This window comes from Triticum dicoccoides, chromosome 6B (genome assembly GCF_002162155.2).
Source record: "Triticum dicoccoides isolate Atlit2015 ecotype Zavitan chromosome 6B, WEW_v2.0, whole genome shotgun sequence".
NCBI lineage: Eukaryota > Viridiplantae > Streptophyta > Magnoliopsida > Poales > Poaceae > Triticum > Triticum dicoccoides.
Window position 1 is genome coordinate 475,229,252 of NC_041391.1, and position 7,492 is coordinate 475,236,743.

Here is a 7,492-nt window from a genome sequence, read left to right on the forward strand (position 1 = left end):
TTGATCGAGCAAAATAGTGATGCCATAGATGTGAATTTTATCTCGCGAAATAATTTCAATAACAACGCTTATAGGGGTTTTAATCCTAGGCCTTTTCCTAGTAATTCCTCTAATAATAATGGTAATTCCTACGGAAATCCTTCTTATAATAATAATAGGAACACCTCTGATCTTTAGAATAATATTAAATAATTTATTAACACTCAAAAAGTTTTTAACACTATAATGGAAGAAAAGTTGAATAAGATTGATTATTTGTCTAGAAGTGTTGATAGAATTTCTCATGATGTGGAAAATATCAAAATGAAAATTTTTGTGCATAAGGTAGAGGAATCAATTAAAGCTCTTTATGTTTCTATGGATGAAAGTAAGAAAAGAACCGCTATGCTTAGAGCTAGATGAGAATTTTTAGGAAAAGCGTTTTCTAGTGATTGCTTTCATAAAAGTGATGAAGATCTTAAAATGATTGTTGTTTCTTCAATTGATTGCTTGTTTAGTAAAATTAAATTGATGAAAAAGGGACTGGATAAGAATCAACTTTAGCTAGAACGCGTCTAGATAATTCGGAGGGTGAAAATCTTGTTGAGAAAATTGATAAAAGTGGGTTTGAAGAGGTCAAGACTTTAAATAGTGATGGTGCCCACTCTTTTTGATTACAAAGACTTTAATTATGATAGTTGCTCTTTGATTGATTGTATTTCTTTGTTGCAATCCATGATAAATTCACCCCATGCCTATGAACAAAATAGCTTTTACTAAACATATTGTTGATGCTTTGATGAAAGCTTTGGAAGAAAAGTTGGAATTACAAGTTTCAATTCCTAGAAAATTACACGATGAGTGGGAACCTACTATCACACAAGATTAAAAATTATGAGTGTTTTGCTTTATGTGACTTGGGTGCTAGTGTTTCTACAATTCCGAAATCTTTATGTGATGTGCTTGGTCTTACCGGTATTGAAGAATATTCTTTAAATTTGCACTTGGTGAGTTCTACTATTAAAAAGCCTAAGGGAAGAATTAATGATGTTCTTATTCTTGTAAATAGTAATTATGTGCCCATAGATTTTATTGTTCTTGATATTGATTGCAATCCGTCTTGTCCAATTATTCTTGGTAGACCATTTTTACGTACTATTGGTGGCGTGATTGATATGAAAGAAGGCAATATTAAATTCCAATTTCCACTAAGGAAGGGTATGGAGAACTTACCTAGAAAAATAATTAGGCCACCATATGAATCAATCATGAGGGCATCTTATGGATCTAGAAACAAAGATGACAAAACTTAGATCCTTGCTTTATGCCTAGCTAGGGGCGTGAAACAATAGCACTTGTTGGTAGGCAACCAAATGAATAGAATTTATTTTTGCTTTTTTGCTTCTTGAGTGTTTTCACAATTATGCTACTGTTATGATTGTGTTTTTGTGTTCTGTTTAGTGTTTGTTCCAAGCAAAGCCTTTAGGATCTTCTTGGGTGATAGTTGATTTAATCCTGTTGAAAAATAGAAACTTTTGCACTCAGAAAAATAATTTTCAAAAATCACAGACACGTGCTTTTGCTCTGAATTTTCTAAAAAAAGATTAATATACAAATTGCTCAGGCTGACCTAATTTTTCAGAATTTTTGGAGTTACATAAGTATTCAAAGTTTTCAAATTGCTACAGACTGTTCTGTTTTTTGACAGATTCTATTTTCTTTGCATTGTGTGCTTGTTTTGATGATTATATGGTTTTCTTTGATGAGTTTTTTCCATAGAAAAGTTGGAATACACTATATATAATTCAAGAATAAAATATGAATTGTTTTTCTACAGTACTTGTTGTAGTGATTCGCTTTCTTATACTAACGGATCTCACGAAGGTTTTTTTGAGTTTCGTGTGATTGAAGTTTTCAAGTTTTGGGTGATGTTACAATGGATGAAGGAATAAGGAGTAAGAAGAACCTAAGCTTGGGGATGCCCATGTGTCGGGGAAACTGATCCACGAGCACCTATGGGGCCGACGGACCGGGCCCCTTTCGGTTCGGCGGGGGGCAGAGATCGCACGAAGAGCAGATCGAGGCGAAGCACACGAGCAGTTTACCCAGCTTCGGAGATCCCCGGAGAGATAATACTCCTACTGCTGCTTGTCTGATTGTATTCTTGCTCGAAAGAGCTAAGTGTTTTTCTGGCTTCCGAATGAGCTGAACCCCCTCTATGTTGCGCATGGGGCTCCTTTTATATGCTCAAGGGGTCACCGACAGGTGGCAACGCAGAGAAGGGTAAAAATGGAAAAGGGGGTTGCGGTTGGTACAACCACCTGCACAGTGCTTCCTACCTAACCCTGACGGTAGGGGACAAAGGCATTAAATGCCCGTCTGCGTCGCCTAAACAGTGTAAAAAGGGACCGTCAGGGGCGCCACCGCTCGCCACGATGGCAGTCTTGTCAGCTTCGCATGCCACCGCGCACCGCTGGCTGCACAGCCTCTCGCCACGCGCACCTGGAAAGGCCCCCAGGGCGACACGTTGGTGGATGTGCTGGAGCGTGGGTACAGGGTGGTAGCCTGCCGCGGCAAGCGCCTTGCCGCGGCCGTTATCTTGTCGGGTCCGGAAGCTTGTCGCTCACCAGGCCTTGAGATGCCTTGGTTGGTCTTCCCGGCAAGCTCCTCTTGCCGGGGCCTTGTTGCCTTGCCGGGACGCGTGGCGCGTCGCGGCAAGTTTCTTCGGATGCCTTGGTTGGCCTTCCCGGCGAGCTCCTCTTGTCGGGGCCTTGTCTCCTGAGCTTAAATACTTTGTTCTTAAATGGCTCCAAAGGAACCACGGAGGACCTTGGCGGTCGCCCGGCAAGCCTTGCCGCGGGGTGCTGCAACTGCCCGTGCACAAGTTCGGGATACTAGGGTACCCCTATTCTAGTACACCGACAGGAGCCCCCGGGCCTGGGCCACACACGATGCCGAGCGCTGTTGGGCCAGGCCCAAAACAAGGCACGGGCACACGCGGTCTGGGTTACGCCGAATCTTGCTCCGTATCCACCGCGCCCTCCCCGAACGGCACGCGTTGAATGCGGCATCGTGGGAGAGATCGTGGGTGGCTTCTTTATTCGGAAGGGCGAAACGTCCGCCCCCTCCCTCTTTATAAGCAGGGGAAACAGGGGCAGTTCACCCACTCCGCTGGTTGCTACTCCATTCTCGAAAATCTCCGCCGCTCTCCTCCTTCTTCTCAAAGTTGAAAGAGAGCAGAGCTCCGCCCCCCATTGCCACCAGCATCACCAACGCCGCCGATCTCCCCCACCACCTCCGCTATGGCTCCAAAAGCCGACAAGGGGAAGGGCGTGAAGTCGGCCGAGGCGCAGCGGCTCGCGGCGCTGCGGAAGGAGCGGGCCCTCTTCTCCCCTCAGCTCGGTGCAAAGGAGCTGAGGGAGTACTACTACCTCTTCTAGTCGACGGAGACGCGAGCGCATCCGCGCACGAGGGTACTCCAGGCCACCTCTTCGAGACTGGCTCCGAACGGGTACCCCTTTTTCGCGCTGTTCTTCTACTGCGGGCTCTGCTCACCTTTCTCTGAATTCTTTTGCGACATCATGAACACCTACGGGTTCCGCCTCCTTGACTTCACCCCCAAACGCCGTTCTGACCATGGCAGTTTTCGCACATCTGTGCGAAAACTTTGTCGGAGTCCACCCAAACGTAGCCCTTTTCCGCCACTTCTTCATGCCTCGGGTTGAGAGAGGAGAGCCTCTTGCCAGCGGGATTGCTTGGATCTCGAGAGTCGGCAAGAAGGAAGCATATCTGGAGGGTGAGCTCCGCAACAAGTGGGAGGAGTGGAGAGCAGAGTGGTGCTGGATCATTGAGGAGAACCCGCAGCCATTCACTGCCGTGCGCCAAGCCCCAATAGTACGCGGCAATGATTGGAGCAACGTGGCCCCAGAAGATGACAGGCTGAAGATTGCCGTCACCCGCATCCTTCGCCTCAGGCTTGCTGGGCTCACTGTAGGCGCTGTAGGCGCAGATTTCCTTCGCCGCCGCATCGCTCCCCTGCAGGAGAGGGGGAGACCCGCCTGGGAGTTCCAAAACTCAGCGGATATCATGAGGCTGCGCCCAGGCCTCAACTTCAACTTCACTGTTCTGGAGCTGGACGCGATGCTCCTGGAGCTGTTCAAGCGCGATCCCCAGCATCCGTTCATATTGCCGCGGGATGTCGTTCCGCTGTGCAATAATTCTTCGCTCGACCGCATCCACACCATGATGTCGTTGTGTGACTCTCAAGGAATCGTTCCGACCTGGCAAGAGCCGGCAGACGCCATCATGCAGGAGTTCTTCGATGGCTTGGTAGAAGTGCCGGTCCGCGTCGACAAGCAGAAGAGCCTCACCCGCGATACCACCGATGCAGAGATGCAGCGCATCACCACCAGGCTGGAAGAGGCGGCAGCAGCTGCTGCCGCGGGCGTATTTGGATTCATCGTGGAGGAGGCGGAGGCAGCAGAGGCGGCAAGCCTTGCCGAGCGCGAGGAGTTTGCCGGCGAGGAAGATCTTGCCGGCCCTGAAGCTGAGCCGAGCGAGCCCGGCGAGGAAGAGCCCGAACCTTCAGACAGCTTGCCGCAGGCGGAGCCCCCGACTCCGGCAAGGAGGCGTCTCCGCAAGGCCGCGGACGTAGCGGGGCGGCAGACGGGTCAACAGCCACCGAGCCGCGCGACACGCTCTACCGCGGCAAGCACCGTTGCCGCGGGAGCGCCTCATGCCGCCGCGGCAACTGGAGCGGGGTCTTCCCGGTCCGCCACCACTGCTCCAGCCAAGCGGGCGAGGGAGCCTACTCCTCCGCCTCGCCGCACCGGAGGCGAGCCGGACTTCGATCTCTCCGCGCTCAGCTCCGATGAAGAAGAAGAAGAGTAAGATCCCCTTGCTGCCCTCGTAGTTCTTCAATCTTGTTGCTTTCGTCTTGTATCTGACTTGCTTCAATCTGAATCCATTCTTTTCAGGACGCTGGCCCAGAGAGCGGCGAAGAGAGCCAAAGCCCCGGTGATTGTCATCGAAGATGATCCCACCGTGTCAGCAGGGGTGCGTCTGAGACCACCTTGACGGACCCGGCAACTACTCCCCAAAGCAGCCCCCAGCGCAGCCCCCAGCGTAAGTTTATAGTTTACTTCCTGCCATCAAGCGCGCATGGGTGCTCTTTTCTCTACTGATATCTTGTCTGTTGGATTTGTGTAGGAGCAGAACAGCCTCATCAAGAATGCCCGGAAGCTGCTCCCGAAGTGCCATCTGCTTCGACTATGCCGCCAAGGGAGGAGTCCCCGGCAAGGGAGCGCTCTCCGGCAAGGGAGAACTCTCCGGCAAGGGACAGTTCTCTAGCAAGGGACGGCACCAGTGATCCTCCGGCGGTTGAGACCACGACCGCAGATCCTAGCACAGGTAACTTTCTTGCCTGAAAACTTCCCTTGGGATTTTCTTCTTCTGATTTTCTTCTTGTATATTTGCTTGACTTCTTTCCCCTCTTCGGTCGTCAGATCCACCCGCCACGGAGCCGATGGAAACCGAGGCCGCCGGCGAGGAGGACGCGCGCGGCAACAACGACGATGCCGCCGCTACCGAAGAAGAGGCCGGTGCTGACGATCCCGCCGGCGAAGAGGCCTCCAAGGCTGCCGCCGCAGAAGCGGGCGAGGGATCCGGCGATCGCACTAACGGCCCCGAGGCCGCAGGAGCGCCAGGCGCTGCACCGACCGCCGATCCCTCCGCCGATGCTGCAGCGCCAGGCTCCGAAGAGCCCCAGCCCGGCGCCTACTTGAGGGCCGGCGACGGTATCTTCATCAAGCTCCCCTGGGCGTCAAGTTCCAGGGTGCCTGTCGAGGGAGAAATCCTGGACGGAGAGGTGCTCGCCTCTGGTGGGCTGACAGTGATCGACACGCCAAGCAGCAGCAGCGACGAGCCTGAGGAGGAGCGGCTGCTGCGGAAGCTAACGTCGCTTTACCGCGCCCGCCAAGCCAAAGTGGCGTCCCGAGAGGCGCTTGTCGCGAAGGCGGGGGTGGATATTGAGAAGCGCGCAGAGGAGCTCTGGGGTCTCAGGCAGGAGGCTCTCCGGTCCCTGGCGGAGGAGTGGGAGCAACTTCTCGAGGAGCAGAAAGCCTTCCTCCTCGAGAAGGCTGAAGCCAAAGAGAAGCAACGGCTTGTCGCTGAAAATTTATTTGCGCAAGAAGGAGAGTTGGCTCAGCGCAAGGTGAACCTTGACAGCCACGAGGAGGAACTTGCCGCGCGGGAGCAAGCAATTGGCGGGGCCGTCAAGGAAGCGAGGGATGCTGCCGAAGCTGCCGAGGCCGCCAAGAAGGAGCTGGAGACGAAGGTAGCGCAGCTGGAGGCTGATCTCAGGGCAAGTGGCGAGGAGCTTGCCGCTCTCAAGCGTGAGCGCGAGAAGGATGCTGCCGCTCATGGTGAACTGCAGGGCCTTCTCGCCGAGAGGAGCAAGGAGCTCAGTGCCGCCAAGGACTCCAATGCGGACCTCGAGTTGAAGCTGGCCACTTTGACTCAGACGCTGGACGGCGCCAGGGAGCAGGAGGTGGCCTTGTCAGAGAAGATCAAGGCCGACGAGGCGCTGCTGGCGAATGCTGCTGCCACCCACGACGCCTTCAGGGAGACTGTGGAGCACTGGACTGAGGGTCTGGTGAATATTGCCGCTGCCATCGATGGGGAGTTGGCGCAGCTGGGGGTGGAGGATTTTGGGTATCCCTCCGACGAGCATCTCCAACCCAGCGCCAAGCTCAGCCTGTTCTTCAAAGGCGTGGCGACGGCCCTCCAGCGACTCCGGGAGAGGATCCCAAAGCAGCTGGCCGACGAGTCGCGCAGGATTTGCGCGGGGGCTCTCCAGAAGGTGCCGATGAAGGTGGCGTTCCGCAATCCAGGCCTCAACCTCACCAACGTCCTCAAATCCTTGCCGCCGGATGCTGATCTGGATGCACTCAAGGCCCTTGTCGCACCCATTGTGGACAAGGTGAGCGAGATCAAGAGGGTTGAGGGCGATCGCGTAGATTAGGCCGCCCATTTCTTTTTCTCTTTCTTGTCGCTGCTAGCCATGTCATGAGAACAATCTGTTAGAGCTGCGACAAGCTATCTTGTAATATAACTCTATTTTGGGTAGAGATTTTCTACGTTATTCCCTTTACTTGATTCCTTCCTTTGTATGTTTTTGCCCTACGCTTTTAGGGAACTTGCCGGCGCAGGCACCTTAGCCGCGAGCGCTGAGTGCGGGACGTCAGCAGCCTACTGGCGGTGCTGCTACTGACAAGAAACCTTATCGCAACTAGTCGCAGCTCACTTAAGTTGTTGAGCGGACTCGAAACAAAGTAAGGGCGCAACTAGCTACGAGTTGGTTCCTCCGCGCACAGGTTTTCCATACAAAGCACGGTCGTTCGAGGAAGATAACTTAAAAATTAAAACTAATTGCTCAAACTTTGGCAACTTAGCTTTTCTGTCGTTTGCTTCCCGGCAAGGTGAAACTTCCTTAAACGACGCCTGGTCCACACCA